This window comes from Mustelus asterias, chromosome 9 (assembly GCF_964213995.1).
Source record: "Mustelus asterias chromosome 9, sMusAst1.hap1.1, whole genome shotgun sequence".
NCBI lineage: Eukaryota > Metazoa > Chordata > Chondrichthyes > Carcharhiniformes > Triakidae > Mustelus > Mustelus asterias.
Window position 1 is genome coordinate 39,767,154 of NC_135809.1, and position 19,422 is coordinate 39,786,575.

General features: G+C 44.2%; 1 protein-coding gene across 1 annotated transcript in view; it reads right to left on the bottom strand.

Moving 5' to 3' along the window:
* The window catches only part of LOC144498638 (voltage-dependent L-type calcium channel subunit alpha-1C-like), a 1,025,631-nt gene that overhangs the window by 117,760 nt on the left and 888,449 nt on the right, over nt 1-19,422 (bottom strand). The window lies entirely within an intron of this gene.

Consider the following 19,422-nt stretch of genomic DNA (forward strand, 5'->3'; position numbering starts at 1 on the left):
GGGGATTGGAGGCCTTTCAGGGAGTGATGTGGGGCCATGAAAGGGCAGGATGAGGGAAGGAGGCTGGTGTCTTCTGAGGGAGGTTGGAGACCTTGTTGGGATATTGGGAGGGAGTGGGAGGAGGAGATCATAACGGGTGCGATGGGGTGATGTCCAATCATGGGAACTTGGGACAAAGACATGCAATCCTTTTTGCAGTGCTTTCCCAAGACTCAGGAAATCCAGCATGCCAGGATTAAATTTTAAATGAATAAAAATACGGCACATAACCTCATTATAACATTTAGAAGATTAACTTGCCTCCTGGGAGTGGGTAGTTTGGGGTCATGATTCAGACTTTTAACACTTTAACCATCCATGGGGTAACAATTTCCTTCTCAGCACACATATTCTTATGGTTCTTAAATCCACGAGGTGGAGCTGCTGGTCTTTATTGTAGATTCCAGGAGACTGTGAGTCATTGTTTACAGAATATTAGTTCAAGATACACTGCATGTCAGTTACCAAGAACTTTAACATTTGCCCAGGTGTTGATTTCTCCCTCTCTACCAGAACAAATCATTAAATGTAGCAACATAAATGACCAAGGGAAAAAAACCCAGAAAATCCACACAGATGCATCTCTGGAGGAAAGCACTGAAATCCATAGGTAGAGCATGAAATTTGGATTTGTAGGGTTGAAGCTGTACTTTGGCAGCAAGAGAATCCTTGGGCGCGATCATACTGGCTTGTCCTGCTGGTTGATTGGTGTGGCGAACTGGTAAGATAGGACGAGGGATGAAAAATTGGGTTTGCACCCGGTTTCTCGCCTCTCGCAATCCTGCAGGCCATATTTTGCCGGCAAAGTCAGCCTCGTGCCCATTTAAATCATAACGACATATTTAACATGTCATTAACAGGCTCGGGACACAATTGTCCGGGCTCATTTAACTTAGTCCTCGAGGTCCTCACAGGCAAGGATCCCATATGGTCCCCACCAACAAGGACCGGATGTGATGGCCTCGCCAGTGGATTTGGAGGCCATTGAAACCCCCCCCAAGTGGCTGGGGAAAGGGCTGGGCTGTGCCCATGGAGCAATGCCAGCTTGGTACCCTGGCAGTGCCAGCCTGGCACCCTGGTAGTGCCAAGGTGGCAGGACTTGACAGGGGATGGTTCCTGGCAGGGGTGAAGCCTGACGGGGGAGGTGGGGGGAAGTCTGTGGGAGGGGAGAGAAGGGGAGAACTCTGCAGAGGGGAGGAGATGGTTGGTGGGGGCGGCGATTGGGGTGGAGGACAATTGGGGGGCAGTGATTGTGGGTTGGGGTGTTGATCAGGGATTGGGGTGGCGATCGGAGGGTTGGGGCAGTGATCGGGGGGGTTAGGGATGGCGATCAGGGTGGAGGGCAATCAGGGAGTAATGATCGGGGGTTTGAGGTGGTGATCGGGGTTTGTGGATCGAGGCTGGTGATTGACGTTGGGGATGGCGATGGAGGGTAGGGCAGTAATCGACAGGTCAGTGATCGGGGGTTAGGGTGGTGATCGGGGGGGTGGGGCGGCAATTGGTGGGGGCAGCGATCAGGGGAGGCGAATTCCATGGGGGCAGTGACAGATCTCCAGTATACTGTGTACACATTTACTGGGAGATTGGAGCATCAGCGCAATGTCGCTCATAGAGCTCAGCAGCCCGCTTCTCAAGCGATCTGAGACTCCAGAGGCTCCTCCCCCCCGCCCACTGCCGAGAATCACATTACGGCCCCTATATTACACAAAGTGCCACAAATTACCAATCTCACTGAAAGACGGGCGAGAAAACCTCCCATTTTCTCACCTGTTTGACATTTAGAATTTTTCTGAGAAAATCCTGCCCCTTGAGTGGACTCTGTTGCTTCCAATATGGCTCTCCATACTGGTAAGGATCCTCATGCAATCGTGCCAGATTGTGATGCCAAACAGCTGTGCTGGCAGATTTGATGCTCAATTTAAATAGTCCATAGAAATCTATTTGACATATTAATTGCCAAAGCTGCAAGAGGGATCCAGCACTAAAATAATTTAAAGGGCCACAGACAACTGGTAGATAAATTCATTTACACTAACTTCTGCAACTAACTTTTGCAATTGTAAAGACTCTGGAAGTGTTTTTTGGAAATGTTTTGGTGAGTTTCTGGATTTGATACAGAGTGTTGCTGCATCCTCAGAGGGAGGGCAGAGGATTTGGTGGCTTGTCATCACAAAGGCTGAAAGTGGGGAAGCAGTGGCTGAGTGGTATTGTCACTGGACTAGTAACTCAGAGGCCCAGGGTAATGATCTGGGGACACAGGTTCGAATCCCACCACGGCAGATGGTGAAATTTGAATTCGATAAAAATCTGGAATCTAATCATGACCATGAAACCATTGTTGATTGTTGTTAAAACCCATCTGGTCCTTTAGGGAATGAAATCTGCTAAACTTACCTGGTCTGGCCTACATGTGACTCCAGACCCATAGCAATGTGGTTGACTCTCAACTGCCCTCCGAAATAGCCAAGCAAGCCACTGAGTTCAAGGGCAATTAGGGATGGGCAATAAATGCCGGCTCAGCCAGCAACGCCCACATCCCCTGAATGAATGAAAGAAATGGAAGGTGGAGCAGCAGTGCCTCTGGATCTGCAGTGTGTCTGGGGGCCGGAGCAGAGACAACAGAGAAGGCAACTCTGTGTAATGCCATCAGTCGTGTTTGAGCAAGATTCCATGTTTTCGTGTATGTTGTCCCATCAAAGTCCTCATCTGAGTCCCCTGTAGCAGAATAAATCAGCAACCTCACCCTCTGAGTTGGCACAGGAATTATCCTTTCTCCCTGGTTCAACCAACCTTTCAACCATTTGTTTGTGGCACTGCACACCCAGTGATTCACCCCATGTTCTATATTAATCTCTAAAATACATGCAGTGTCAGTATCTGAGTTGGTGGTTGTCAATAATGCAAATGATGCAGCCTCTTCAATAGTTTTGTGGTGTTACTTTGCTCTCCACCTTGGATGTGACTGGGTTGGTAACAATTCTTAGGTGTATGAAAGCAGAAAATCATAAAAAGGATGACTGGGGTGAGGGAAGGATGTTGGGAAGGTCCATGGTCATCCAATAAGCAGTTTGTCGGATAACAGAATGAGGGTGGGCTGAGAGTTGAGTAGGGGCAAAAAGTAGGAACATTCTCTATGTTCTTGTCTGCGTGGATGCCCTGGGGTATATTGCAGCTGGTACCATGATGCAGAGAACCATATCCTCCAGTGGACTCAGGAGGAACAGGCATCCTTATCTTCCTGGTTCTGCTTTGCTCCCAACTATTGTGTGCCATCTTTCCCTGCAAAAGAGAAGGAAGAAAGTCATTGATTGGATAGCATTTTGTTTCGGTGATGTGTCTGGACAGCTGAATAGCTGGAGATGTGTGGGGGCAGCAAGAGGTGGCTGTGAGGCTGACATCATTGGAGTGCATGTGAGCATGAGGTTGAGTAACTGGTTGTTCGGCATGATTCCTGAGTGCTAGGGACTGCTGCTGGGTAAGTGACTCGGATGCAATGTATAGATCAGCAGGATGGGTTGAAGGTGCAGTGGATATGGGATGTCACGTAAAGATACATTAATTGAGCGTGACCACTCAGAGGATATTAGACCTCTTGTGACTCTGCTGCCAGGACGTCGGGGCAGAAACTAGGAGCAGGAGTAGGCCATTTGATCCTTCAAGCTTGTTCCACCATTCAATATGATCATGGCTGATCTTCTATCTCAATGCCACACTCCTGAATTCTCCCCATATCCCCTCATATCTTTAGAATCTAGAAATCTATTTTCTTCTTAAATATATTCAGTGCCTTGACTTCCACTGTCTTATGTGGTAGAGAATTCCACAGGTTCACCATCCTTTGAGTGAAGAAGTTTCTCCACATCTCATTCCTAAATAGCCTACCCTGTATTCTGAGACTGTGACCCCTTATTCTTGAACCCCAGCCAGAGGAAACAACATCCCTTCATCCAATCTGTCCAGCCCTGTCAAAATTTCATACATTTCAATTAGATCCCCTCTCATTCTTCTAAATTCCAATGAATATGACGCAATCTCTCAGTCTGGTGAACTTTCACTGCACTTCCTCCATGGCAAGTTTAGATAAGGAGAACAAAACTGCACACAATACTCCAGTTGTAGTCTTACAAAGGCCCTGTGCAGCTGCAGTACGTCATCCTTGCTACTGTGTTCAAGTCCTCCTGCAATGAAGGCCAACATATTATTTGCCTTCCAAACTATTTGTTTTCAGTTATTGGTGAACAAGGACACCAAGGTTCCTTTGTTTGCCAATATTTCCCAATCTATCACCATTTAAATAATGCTCCACCCTTCCGCTTCTCTGTCTGAAGTGGATAACTTCAGATTTATCCACATTATACTGCATTTGCCATGTATTTTCCTACTCACTCAATGGGGGCAATCTTGCACCCGCATTCGCCGCAAACATAAATGGTGACACTGGCACAAAATCCCACAAGAGTCAGGAAAAGATTCTCGTCAGCGAGATCTTGTTTCCTGATTTTCCCCACCCCTCGCCAGTAACATAATGAGGTTCCCACCAACAAAGAGTGGGTACATATAGGTGCACTTTAATAGATCTGAATATCATTAACAAGTCCCCCTTACACATGACTCCCCTTACAAAATATTCAAATGTTAACAACATGAGATTTGCAACAGATTTAGAAGAACGGGATTCAGTCCAGGAAATCCTGCCGGGCGCGCCAAGTTAAGTATAACCCCTGGGGTGGAGAGGGACATGCCTGGGCAGTGGCCTGGTACTGTCCCCGGTACAGGTTGGCACTGCCCCCTGGCACACATTGGAAATGCCAACAGGACCTCTGGGGAACCCCATTGGGGGAAGAAGGGTTTCTGTTATTGTGATGGGGGAGAGGAAGGACCAATTACTTTGATGGTGGGGGGAACTTTCCTGTAAAGGGGGGACTTTCCAGTGAATCGAGGTGGGTGGGGTGGGGGGGTAACTTGCCAGTGAAGGGGGGAGCTCACCAGTGAAGTGGGGGAGACTTGCCAATAAAAGGTGGGGGAGGGGGAACTTGCCAGGGATGGGTTGGGGACTTGCTTGTGAGGGAGAGAGTGCCTGTGATACTGCTGCAGTGATAGTGGGAGATGGTGGGGGAGAGCCCCTTTTCTTGTGTAGCTGGGGAGAGGGGAGAAAGCTGCTGATACCTTCATGGTGTGGGGCAGGGGAAGGGTTGTTGTCCTGATGCTTGTGGGGTTAGTCTTCTGTTGAGGGGTGTGCCGCTCAGGGGGCGCTTTAAAGGTAGCATCCTGATCTCTGTGGAACCAGCCTTTTTGGCTCTATCAGGTCCTGCCCAGCCAGACTGATTGTGTAAACCACGCCCCCAGATTTTTTTGTCAGATTGGCTGAAGATCTGAGGAGGATTTTGCAGCAGCATGACCATGAGCATGAATTGGGGGACCTGGAATGAGAAGGGGTGGGACATGGGAGTGAGGGTAAGAGTGGGGGAGAGCACCCATAATACTACTATAATGGTTGGTGGGGGCTGTGAGGGAGAGCCACCATAATAGTGCAGTGGTGGGGGGAGAGACCCTGTTACCTCCGTGGTGGAGGGGGTTGCTGAGGGCAGTTTACCCTCAGTGCTGATCAGCCCTTTAAAGATGGTGCCCCAATGTTGCCAGTTCCATCACCATGTTTCTTGTCATCAGCAAACTTGAAAATATCATATTTGATTCCATCATCCAAATCATTGTGAATAGCTGGGGCTTAAGCATTGATCCCTGTTGGACCCCACTAGTCACCACCTTCCCTTTCAAAAAGACTCATTTATTCCTACTCTCTGTTTGTCTTCTAACCAATTCTCAACGCATGCAAATATATTACCCCCAATCCCATGCACTTTAATTTTGCACAGTAGCCTGTTATGTGGGACTTTATCAAAAGCTTCCTGAAAATCCAAATACTTCGCATCCACTGGCTCATCCTTTTCTATGGGCCAGACTCCTCACATTGACCCCACTGGTCAACTGCTCCCAATCCTTTCTGAATCTGGTTGATGGCCTCCTGCTACCCCACCCCAACTCAGAGAAATACGGCTTGTCTCTTCCTGACTAAGGCCTCAAGTACCACAGCTAATAAGTTAGGAGCCTTTTCTTTGCCCTGGTGTTGTATTTTTCTTGTTAGGAATTGCAGCATTCAGCAGAAGACTCCTGTGATTCAATATGACTACTCTATGGGAAGGACGGGCTGTTTTTATGAAGAGCTGACTGTCTGTACTATGTGTTATTAGCATGGTCTGCTTGATTACTGATGAGTGCTGCTGCCAACAGCATGAACCTCACTCAATCATGCGTCACAATAATTCAAATGGCAGGCAGCACAAGTTTGTGAGTGCTTCCCTTAATGGGCCATAAGCAAATTTTGGTTGCTACAAACATGTGTAGCAGCTTAATTAAATCACATTTAGAGTAGTCTGCATAGTTCTGATCTCCATATTACAAAATGGGTATAGAAGCCATTGAAGAATGATACCAGAACTGAGAGCTTATAATTGTCACACAAGATTAAACAAGCTGTGCTCTTTTATTTAGGAGAGAGAAGGTTGAAGGAGTTGACTAATATAAGTTACTAATAGAGGTTGCTGGCCAACTGATGCAAGAAATGGCACCTTTAGACCAGTAGCAACAAATTGCTTCAAGTATATTCCAACTCAACTTCTCCTTGAATGGCAAGAGACTGAATCACAAAAAATATCCCGTTTATCTTGGTGTTACCCTTGACAAAACACTGACATACAAAAAACATCTGAGCAAGATAGCAGTAAAGATCAAAACATGAAATAATCTCCTCAGCAAACATAAGATAAAAGCAAATTACTGCGGATCCTGGGAAATGAAACGAAAACAGAAAATGCTGTAAAATCTCAGCAGGTTTAGCAGCAGTACTCAGCAGTACTGGCAGGTTCCACCAGCAAAATCTCAGTTCTGATGCAGAGTCATCCAGACTTGAAACATTGGCTCTGTTCTCTTTCCACAGATGCTGTCAGACCTGCTGAGATTTTCCAGCATTTTCTGTTTATGTCCTCAGCAAACTTGCTAGCTCTTCATGGAGTGCAGATGCCCAAACCTTAAGGATCTCAACTCTTATCATCGTGTACTCGACTGCAGAGTACCGTGCACCAATATGGAACAACTCATCCCATATCAGTCTTGTAGATACCTAGCTCAACACAACAATGTGTATCCTCTGATCAACTCAATTACCCTGGCTCCCAGTCCCGGGCAACATCTCCCCCACATGAGTAGGGAGATTGCAGCAAGAACGTTCCTGGAGAAGGTTTACAGCAACCAAATCCTGCCACGACACAATAACCTTACCAATCCACCTGTTGTTTATCTCCCATCATGTCAGCCTACATGGCTAAGACCACTGTGCCAAGGAATAACAGCAGGGGCCCTATGGCAGTAGGAATGGAACCAACATGCCACCATTAAACACCACTTCCTTATCACAGGGCCCACAGCCCGCCCACCCAGCTTCAACCTGCCACACCAATCTTGGGCACTCCTCAGCCATTTCCATACTGGTCAAGGCCTTTGAGCAGCAAATCGGCACAGGTGGACCTTGCAGAAGCCCAGACTGCAACTGTGTTGCACCCCAGTCAATGATAGCATTGAAGACTGCCCACTGAAAAAACTCAGTGGAGGGCTCAGAGAGCTTGATTTAACCACTGCGGTAGCTGTTGCCTGGCATGGTGATTACTGCACATACTAAAAAAAATTACTAAAATTATGAAGAGGTTTGATAGGTTAAAAAAGGTGTTTCCACCTATGGTGAGTCAAAACTAGGGGCCATAAATATAAGCTAGTCACTCATAACTCTGATAAGGAATTCAGGAGAAACTTATTTAACCAGACAGTGTTTAGAGTGTGGAACATGCTACCACACTACAAAGAGCAGTTGAGGTGCATAACATAGATCCAATTAAGAGCAACTACCTAAGTACATGAGAAAGAAAGGAATAGTACGATATGTTAATAGGGTTAGATGGAAAATATAGGAGGAGGCTTGATGGAACATAAACAATGGCATAGACCAGATGGATTGAATGTCTTTTATTTGCTTTAAATTCTAGATGATTCTATTTACATTGTCTTTATGGTTTCTATAATGCGAGAGCCTACTTAAGAGGATTTTGCTGTATCACTATTACTGACCTGAGGAAGGGGATTCTGGATTTATAAGCAAAGTCGTAGGCAGATTCTTAGCTTTAGTAACAGATGAGAAGGAAAGACTTAAAATAGCTTACACCTAACCAGATCATGTTAGCAGTTTGCTCATACGTGAATGCTAAACACTGTTAAAAGAAATGAAAGACGATTTTGATTTTGAGCGCTCGCCATCCTGAGAGGGAATGATCCCCACTGACTCTGATAGGCCTGCTGCTATTTTATGCTCAGTTGAGAGTTAACTGGCAATTGGCAGAATTTTTGTCCACTTTTGAATGGAGGTTCTGCCTCAGAGAACTGTAGGTGGCCAATAGCTCTCCAGCCCATTCAGGCCCAGTGTTGCAGTGGCTAGAATAGGCTGGGCAGGAAAAGGCCCTTAACTGACCATTAAGTGGCTACTTCTGGGCATTAAGAGGGATATGGGTGGACTTCCCATCCAAAACACTGCCCATCTCACCATAAAATGGCTTCTGGTTTGGGGCAGGTGAGATCCTGGAGGGAGTCCTGTCTATAAAATTTTATGTTCCCCTGCCACAGAAACCGCCAGGTTCTGGCCTTGGTAATTCACATCTTTTAATGATAGTATTTTTTTAAATTATAGGGATTTATAAATGCATGTTTAGTCTTTTTTGTTCAGTATTTGACTGTTACTTCTATTTTTTCTTACCTTTCGCAATTCTTTTTTGGATGATAATTTACATCAACAATAGAGAAAAGGTGAAATTTAAAGCAAATTTATCAGCAGAAAAGGCAAAAGACTAGGTTAGAAATATGGGCTTAATCTAGCTCTTCCAGGATTCTGTTCCATTTTTGCCAGACCTTTGAATTGTGGCCAGCGAAGGTGCAACTTTCTGGCTCCACCTGCATGGGACATATCAAGGGAGTTCCTGGAAACTGCTCCCTTGAAAGGCAACTGTGAAACTGTTGAGACCTGGTGTGAATCCTTTTGAGGTCTTGTTAACAATGTTCCGTGCAAGTTGTTTGGGTGCTTGACTGCACAGCAAACAGGAATATACTGTGTGCAAGGAACAAATCGGCTGCATAGAAATAGTGGTCTTTATAAGATGCACAAATGCATGGCCATCTTGAAGGAACCATGTGGTGCATTAAGTGGACCACACACAGTAAAGGGAAATTCTAGCATAATGACATACGGCATAGCGAAGGTTAATGTGGAATTAAAGATGGTGTTATCCACAAGTGTGATGTAGAATTTATATTACATTCAAAAATACACGATGGCTTTCTAATCTGAGCTATGATTTGCTCCCTCAACTTGAAAATAACACCGAGACAAACTAACACCAGGCAGAATTTTCCCAAAATCTGGCGGCGTGTCAGGTTGAGACTGACAACCGGTGTGTACCTGTACAGATGAGTTTTCTCCTCAGATTTTCTGGCATTCTGTGCACAGAGAGTCTGGGGGGGGGGGGGGGTGGTTTGCACCTTAACTCTGGAGAAGTGGGGTCTGATAGAGCCAGTCCAATGCCAGCATCTCCACATCAGAGCCAGTAAAGCCATTTGCACAGAGGTTTAGGGTGCCATCTTTAAAGACGATGAAAATAAACCTCCCCCGACTTTCCCTACGGCCAGGTTGGCATTGTCAGGTTTCTCATAGAATTCCTACAATGCAGAAGGTGGCCATTTGGCCCATCAAGTCTGCACTTGATGGGCCAAATCCTACCCAGGCCCTATCCCTGTAACCCCATGTATTTACCCTACTAGTCCCCCTGACTCTAAGGGCAATTTGGCATAGCCAATCAACCTAACCTGCACATTTTTCGGCTGTGGGATGAAACCAGAGCACTCAGAGGAAACCCATGCAGACATGGGGAGAACATGCAAACTCCACCCAGAGAATGACCCAAGGTTGGAATTGAACCCGACTCCCTGCCGCTGTGAAGCAGCAGCGCTAACCATTGTGTCACTGTGCCACCTAGGCAGTGCCATGTCCCTCAGCAACTGGGGCTATTGTCACCTGTGTGCCCCTGTGTGGTTATCATGACTGTTTTTTTGTTTTTGAGGGGCAGGAGGGAAATATTACCAACCTAAACCTCATCAGCACAAATCCTGTTTTGGCTCTCTCACAAGATTTAGTAGCTATTATCGGATTTGCGCCTGTGACTATCATGGCCGTTAGATCGCGGCCACTATATTTTACAATATATAACATGCTGAAGAGTCAAATAACTTAATGTTTTAATTTTTGTATTATTTAAATGCTTCTAATTGGTTTAATGCAATTTTATACTTCCCACTTTCTAAATTTAAAAAGCTTGAAAAGCAAAGCAAAACAAAACAAAAGTTGCAAATGTTCATATAAAAGTTAGTGACTATACAAAAGGAAAATTTGGTAAGTGAAAATGTGCCAAACGACCGTGAATTCTATTAAGATTGGCAATAATTTTAACCTGAAATAGATTTTTTGGCAGGTCTGGTGAGTGTGAAACACACCCACTGTTTTAAATTTCAGATCGGGGTGGTGGTGGGGGGGGGGGTGCAGTCCCTCCTGGGCCTCATTAACTTCTGACTTGATGATTTCCCTCATGATTGGATTGGAAACAGGAAACCTGATCCTATTCTCCCTGCAATTTTGAATAGGCGAGCAGAATGAACCTCTTAAAGGAAGATTACATTCCCTTCCAGCAGATAGCTGTGAAATTTATCCAAAAACAGATCTTGCAGAGCCAAAGCAAAATAAATTAACTTGGATGATATATAAAACATAAGCGTTCATTGCCAATCTGGAATGAAGAATGTATAATTTTGTGGGGCCATAAACATAGACAGCAAGAAAGCTTAAGACCTTTATCATTGATTATATTTATACTCAGGTTCAAACATCCAATGTTTGATTGTCCAATTTATTATTGGTGAAGATAAAATTTCATGCAAAATTAATTGTGAAATCTAAGTCATTCAGAATTTCTTTCATATCTTCACAAACATTTCTCTTTGTTATGGATAATATTAAATGTTCCATCTGGTTCAGTGGAATCTGTTACTTATAACACTAAAATCTCAGTAATATTCAGGTTTACATTTCATTCTGACAAACTTGACAAATTACCATTTTTTAATTTTTCAGTGTGTGAGAACTATCCAAGCCTCGAGCTTTACACATGCAGCTGAACAACTGATGTATATCAACTATCAAGGGCTAGCTCACTGTGTGCAAGTGATTCTGCAGTACTGTATGAATCCTACACACTGTATCTTCTTCTGGGACAAATCACTGGGTCCCAGCGAGATTGCTCAAATTTGGGAGAGGTTAATTAGTACAATTCTATCTGTTGCAAAGTTTGTACAGGAACAGCCACTCCAGGTAGTCTAGCTTTAAGCAAAGCTCCACAGACAGGGGATAATCCATTGCAGCTGCTTATTGTCCCTGCAGGAGGCCAGAAGAGAATAAGATACTAGAGACTGGGCGAGGGAAGAAGAGTCCATCCAGTAACAGTCAACAGCTCCAAATAGCTAGAAGAAGGATGCCAAAAATTTTCTTTTCATTTTATAACTTAGCCTTTGAAGCAGGCAGTTACATTTTATGCCAAAATCACTGTTTTGTGTGTGGGACATAATCTAAGTACCAAAATCAGAGTTCAACAGTACCACTACTGTGATGAAGCAATAATCTATGAATTGATGCTAATGGTCACTTCAGGTAATGTCACTCAGGGAGCGAAACCAAGTTCTGAAGGGCTGAAGAAAAAGATACTGAATACCTGTCCTGTTTCAGAAGATCCTAGTAATGTGCAAAAAAAGCACAAGATAAGCACAAAATTTATAATACTCATTTGGAGGGCAACAGACTTCCTCTCTCAGTTTACTTTGCTCTAACAACACATAGCGCCAATTTTTCTCGGCCTCAGTATTTCTGTATCAGATAAGCAAGCCACTAAGGTTGAAACCGCTACAGGCAGTAAAGGCCTCCTGAGACTGAACACTTTATGTCTGTCAGACAATGACCTTAAAAAATCCAGATAAAATATTGTCACCATTGAAAATCAATTACAAATGAAGCCTAGCTCTTAACATACTAGCTGGAATCCCTGTCTTTCTGAGTAGTCAGAGAGAACATTGATCAATTCATAAGCAGATGCAGAGACAGGTGGCACTATTACAATTTTACGGCATCAGAGTTAGCCAATAGATTAATTCATAGAAGAAATCATAGAAACCCTACAGTGCAGAAGGAGGCCATTCGGCCCATCGAGTCTGCACCGACCACAATCCCACCCAGGCCCTACCCCCACATATTTACCTGCTAATCCCTCTAACCTACGCATCTCAGGACTCTAAGGGGCAATTTTTTTTTTTTTAACCTGGCCAATCAACCTAACCCGCACATCTTTGGACTGTGGGAGGAAACCGGAGCACCCGGAGGAAACCCGCACAGACACGAGGGGAATGTGCAAACTCCACACAGACAATGACCCGAGCCGGGAATCGAACCTGGGACCCTGGAGCTGTGAAGCAAGCAGTGCTAACCACTGTGCTACCGTGCTGCCCTTATTGAGCTCACAAAAGCATTTACCCTAACAGAAATTTTCCAAAAAGACTCCTTGGACCAATCCTAAGGTTACAGCATGAAAACACTGCTGCCAAGCGCACACAAGTACGAAGCCATATCACTATGTCAACAGAGCCTAGGCTTTACGTAATTCATTGGCATGACAGCCAACACAGCAAAGCATAGTAAGCAATGCAGGTGATGAGGCCTTATACATGCACCCACAAACTGCCCAGCTTTCAATAATATATTCAAGGTATGGGGCACCAGAAGACCCTGGAAGCACTAATGCAGAAAGCAAAGGCCAAAATAAGCAGTCTGATGTCACAAGAAGCCTAGGTCAGGCAGGTACAGTAGGTCAGGCAAGTACAGTATTCTAAATGACCAAGAGTGCATACCAGACAGCAACAAAATCAGATCTGCGAACTGTACAGCCAAACTATAAGGTCAGGTAAGGCTAACCAGACTATTGATACACAAAGTGAGCTGATATTCCACATGGTGCACATCATAGTATGTATTGATACAATGGTAGCATCAGAAGCCTTTTCCAAGGACCCAAGGACAGCACAGCCCATATGCAAAACTGGAAACTGATGCATGCGCAAATATCCTTCCACTTTCACACACTGAAATATATGTGCCCAAAGATGTGGCAAGCAATTATTCAACCAACTATTGCCAAATTCATCACATACAGTGGCTCAGAGATTCCATCCCTGGATCATTACACTCAAATGTTGCTACAAGAACTCACTCTGGTCATCCCAGATATTCTATGTTGTGGATACCATGGGTCCAGTGATCAAAGGCCTACTGGTATGCAGGACCTGTCCTTGATCACCATCCATAGTACTGTCAAGCCAATGATGTGGACCACAGACCACAAGGAGTGCTATTGTAAACTTTGTGCTTTGACTGGGAGAAGACCATCTAACTCTGCAATGCATACTATCAGCCAACAGGCTACACACACAGTTGGAACTGAATATGTATACCCATTCCAAGCTTGCAAACTTCATCATACTGCAGAATCAATGTGAAATTACTGTTTGGCAGACAAGTGTGGACAAACTTCATCACTTGACGAAACTCACAGGAGTACATGACGCATTAATTGAAAAGCAGGGGAAGATGAAAGATCCCATTACTGGCATGTGGGTATTGAATTACCCAATCTGAACTTCGGACAAAACACTAAACACTCAGATGGCATATGCAATCCAGCAGAAATCGTTAGCATATGCTCAGAAGCAAGAATGTATCAAGTACAATCACTGAATGACACAACAGTACAATGAAACAGGTGCCAATTCAGAACAATACCACAACCAGAAAGATTGAGTAACCCTATTGTGAACAGAACATGGTATAAGGTGCAACATAAGTAAAGCAACCCTAACCAGCATTCTGAAACTGTATAGAAGCTTTCAATCAAGATCACCATAACTAAATCTAGACCGCTAAGCGGACGACCAATGTTTTTCAAAGACTTGTAAATTTATTACGTGCAAAAGGATATATTTAGACATAATTATTATTTTCCTTTCCTGTCAGGTGTATAGTTTGACTCTGTAAAAGTAAACCTATATAAGAAAAATGGGCATGTTGTGATATGTATCTTTAAGGAGGCATATTTAAATTCATGTCAATCAGTACCACTGACACACGTATTAGTCTCATGACCTTTTACTCAGAACACAGCAGTAACTTATGGAGGTCAAACATGCATACTCATCCTCCTAGGTAAGACTGTTGGTATATAATCTTACCTTCAAATAAAGAACCCATATTATCGTTTCGCCAATCCTTGTTGTGTGATTGGTATGTTTACGTCAAATAGAAGAATGTAACAGATAGAGGGTGAGTTTCCTAAAGATGGCGGAGCAACAGTGTCTCATGAAGCTCAGGTTTTCATCGCTGATCATTGTTGTCATCTTCAGCCTCCTGGAAGAAGAGTTCATTCCAAGATAACCAAGTGGGCAAGCATTGCATTGGCTGCCTAGGTTACCACTGAATTTTGTCATCTCTGGCTCCATTCAGAGATCTGCTAGTGACACCTCAAGAATCTCTCTCTCTCTCTCTCCAGGTTCAACTCCTAGGTCACTGATGAATTGCTTTCCAAGGCCATCACTTATTGTTATTGGCTTTGTCAACAAGGTGATCATCCATATCTGCGCTGCATGATTCAGCAGTCACATCTCCCATAGGCTTCCCTCCTCCACATAGCTTCAGCAGCTATATTCTGGGAGACAAGGACTACCCTCTAAAGATCTTGCTGGTGACTCCCGTAAGGAAGTCTACCAGTGAACCAGTGGAGAGATATCATGGAGCCACATCAGCACAAAGGCAATAATAGAACAAGCCATTAGATTTCTGAAGATGCACTTCAGGTGCCTCAACAAATCTGGAAGCACTCTTCGGTATGCCCCATCAAGGGTTTCCAGAATGTTTGTGATCTGCTATACCTTTCATAATATTGCAGAACAGAGAGAAATGGGGTGTAGGAAGTGGAAAGTACAGAATGGCATTTATCCTCACTCTGGGGAGGAGGAAGGAGTAGGAAGAGAAACCACGTGTGACCATGAGGCTTGTAGTCACTCACCTGGTTACTAGAGACAGCATCATAAAGGAATGTTTTAATGTTGCCTCATGGAGCTGGTACGAGCTGGCTTTCCTGCTGTGACATCTGAGGTGCTTGTGGTAGACATTCTCTCTATTTTGTAATGGGTAACGGTCCTGCCAAAAAATGGCCCAATCAACACCTGTGCAAGAGCAGACTTGGTCATCGGAACAGAAGGCATAATTTGTGGCTCTGTCTGCAGGCTGCGAGATGGTGGCAAGGGATGAGAAATGGGAGTATCAGATGTACTTTTTCCATCTTCTTTCACATAGCCATCCTACACCTTTCTGCCAGCCAATAGCTGGAAAACCCTTTGTTGCATGTCAGTGAGGCTTCGCTCCATTCTGTGTAAAGTGACAGACAGCATATATAGGCCATAGATCTGGGCCAGCAGGCTCTCAGTGCCCACTCTTTCCATGTACATAAACATTTTCACAAATGCCTGAGACATCATAGCATGCTAAAGATAGACTCTCCAATCTCTCTTCAAGATGCTCACAGCCTCTGGAAATGCTGACAGAAGCACCCACATTTCCAGTTACTTCTCCACAACTTCTCTGGATGACTACATCCAGCTGAGCAGAACGGAAGCATGCTGAACTTTCTGACAGGGTCTCTCCACTGCAGTCCCTGTCTCTCAGCATCTGCTCCTGCCCATAAATGATGTGCTTGTCACCATGTTACAACCTAGCTATCTCTAGTCCATTGCCCATGAGGTGAGTCTATTTGTGCTCCTGGAGAATGTGCATTCCCTGAATGTTTGCCCTCATCTGAGGACTCCTCGGTTTATTCCATCATAACATCTCCTCTATCACCCTTGAAGGACCTGTGGGAGATCAAAGACATGGGTTGGTGCTGATATGGGAAAAGAGTACAAACTCAATCGAGCTAATTATGTCTATGGGCCACCCCATCTCTCTATTGCCAACAACTAACAGATGTCCTACCCTGCCAATATTAAAGGTATCTTTCTCCAATGCAATCAGGGTGGCAATGGCTGCAGGTTCTCTGCTTCTCCCTGGAGCTGTATGCTCTCTTCTCCTGTAAAGAGAGAAGGTAGAGAATTATGAGTGTGAGAAGTAGGATGTTTGCTGAGGATGGAATGATAACATTTGCGGAGGATGATTGTGAGGGATAGGTCTGAGATGACAATAGGATGAGAGTTATTCTGAGTGTCGGCTATTCTGATGGTGATGCCTGGAGTGAAAGGAATTTGTGGAACTGCAAGGTGGATTGTTCAGAAGAGTGCTGTGCAGGAGAATCCTGGGAAGATAGAGGGTGATGGATGCTACTCGAAAGTGGTTTCGCACTCAGCTTGCCAATCTAATGAAACTTTTCTGACAGTTTCCAGATCCTGGGCAATACACTCCAGTTGCTCACAGCCTCCATTATGTAGATTGTGTACTTGGCCTCTTCTTCACACTCAGAGTAAAAAGCATCTTCCTTCCTTCCATGTTCTTATCTTCAATTTGCTTCATAAAAGCAAGGGTTTTTGCAGACATTCTGACTCCAGCTGGATGCTTTTAAATAGAGAGCCTTCATTGACAGAATGTGAGTCACCTACAATCTGTAATTGTTTGGGAAATCCTGAAGCGGGATGTTAATGCTGTGGCTGAGTTAAAGAGCCATGGCAGATCCCACTCATAATAACAAAGGACCCAACCTCCCCACTGTGTATGTATCTGTTCAGATAAAATTATATCCTATGCATTAATTGCAGTTTGCAGCTGAGTAAGGGAACTAGAGTTTTTCCCTTTTAACTGGCTGGTCCATTGTGTGTGAGATAAAGTCCATGATGATTACCAGCTATAATGTTTGAAATGCATCAACCATAATCAAGACTGTTTTTTTGATTTACCAATACAATCATACGAACAAGGAGCTGCAGTAGATCATTCAACCCCTCGAGCCTGCTCTGCCATTTAATAAGATCATGGCTGATCTGACAGGAACCTCAAATCTGCATCCCGCCTACCCCTGATAATCTGTCATCTCCTTGCTTACCAAGAATATATCCATTTCTGTCTTAAAAATATTCAATGATTTTGCTTCCACCTTCTTTTCAGGAAGAGAGTTCTAAAGATTCATGACAAAACATTTTGCCTTATCTTTGTTTTAAATGGACATTCCTTATTTTTAAACATTACCCTCCTAGTTCTAGATTCTAGACTCTCTCCACATCCAGCCTGTCAAGACCCTTATACATTTCAATCAAGTCTCTTCTAAACTCCAGCAGATGCAAGTCTAGCCTGTCTAATGTTTTCTCATATGACAACCCATGCATTTTAGGTATTTATCTGGTAAACCTTCTCTGAACTGTTTTCAACACAATTTCTTGGAATTGTGATTTCCAGGGTTGCTTCACATTATGGTTTCAGAATGAAGAATTGCTAGTTTTGCACAATATTTAGGTATGCAACTGTGACTATTTACAGAGCAGCCTCTAACAGCTGACTTCTTACTATAACATTTAAAAATGCACAGTTTATTTTAGTACCAGTTCATTGCTGTAAATGCTTATAATTTATTATCTGCAACAAATGTTATGTATAGATTTTGCCATTGGTACATTGTAAACCTCTCTCTGGCATGGCATCTACATTACTTGTTAGTTATGAAGCAGACAAATGGGAAGAGTATTAAATTGGACTACTTCTTTCCCACTAGCCGTATTCTATCCAGCAGCTACCAAATTGACAGCGTGGCCAGCAGCTGGGAAGGAAATCCTGGCGCTGCAGGATACTTTGGGGACAGGTATGAGGAAACCACAGCATCCAGAGGAAACCCACGCAGGCACAGGGAGAATGTGCAAACTCCACCCATACAGTCACCCAAGGCCAGAATTGAACCCCGGTCCCCGATGTTGTGAGGCAGCAGTGCTAACCATTGTGCCACCATGCTGCAGATATGAGAGGGAGGGTTCAACATCAAGGTGGGTGGACCATTGCAGTTGGAGGATGAAGGCAAGTGATCGGGAGAAGGGAGACAGAGGCTGTGATCAGAATGGGTTGTGGGTGGGTGGCAAAGACTTCCCTGAGAGGCAGGGTTGCCTCCTGGCCCACAAGCAGTTCTGACTTACCTGTGGAACCAGCAGTGCTTGCTACTCCTTCTTGATTTCCTGACCTTTGAGAAATCCATGCCGAAGCAATCAACTTTAAATTAGGCTCCTAATTGCACTGTTGGAGCCTGATTTTATGATACTGAATGTTCTCTCTCTGCACAATGGGAAACGCGGACGCCACAAAACCTGCTGCTGTAAAAACAACAACAGGTGAATGTGCAGTGGGTTAGAAACTCATTTCATGGAGTTGCCTGTTTATCTGCAAACTTCAACTCTCTCCCAACTGTTTTGCTGGAGAGAGTGGAAAATATCAACAGCTACAAGTATCACTAAGCATGAAGAGTGATGCTCAATGGTTGCAGCGGAATTTATAACATTAAATTGTATTTCTGTAGAGATCTTCACACAGTGATCTTTACTGAAAGCTGGACACCAAGCAACAACCAGAAGAGGAAAGGGAGGGAGTAACAAGGTTAGGAAAGGGTATGATTACATCATCAAACATAATCTTAAGGAGACTTTTAAAAACAGGTGGGATGATGGTAAGACATTGCTGAAGGATCACAGTGATGGAGTGAAATTAGCAAAGAACGAGAACTAGACTGGTGTCAGAGGAATGAATGTTGGATTTTATGCAGGACAAAGACCACAGGATTATGGATAGCTTTTTTGGTGAAGGTAGGGAGACTAGCGAAGAGAAAACTTTGAAAGTTAAGCTTTGAAGTAATGATTGAAGGCTTAAACCAGAGCAGAAATAGTCAACTGCAGTTCATGAACAGCATTTGGGGATTTCATCTCCGCACTATAGTTCTTTCTCTAATATTCAAATTACCAGTCATATGCCTTCCCCGCTTTGTTTAGCTGAGCCAGTATGAGTTGATACTGGCTGTTTGGGCAGCCAACGGAGTTATGTGTTCAGCGCTAAGTAGTGGCAATAAAAAAGGTAGAGGAAAAAATGTGCACTGGGAAATAAAATCCAGTGACGACTGTCAAGCACAGTGT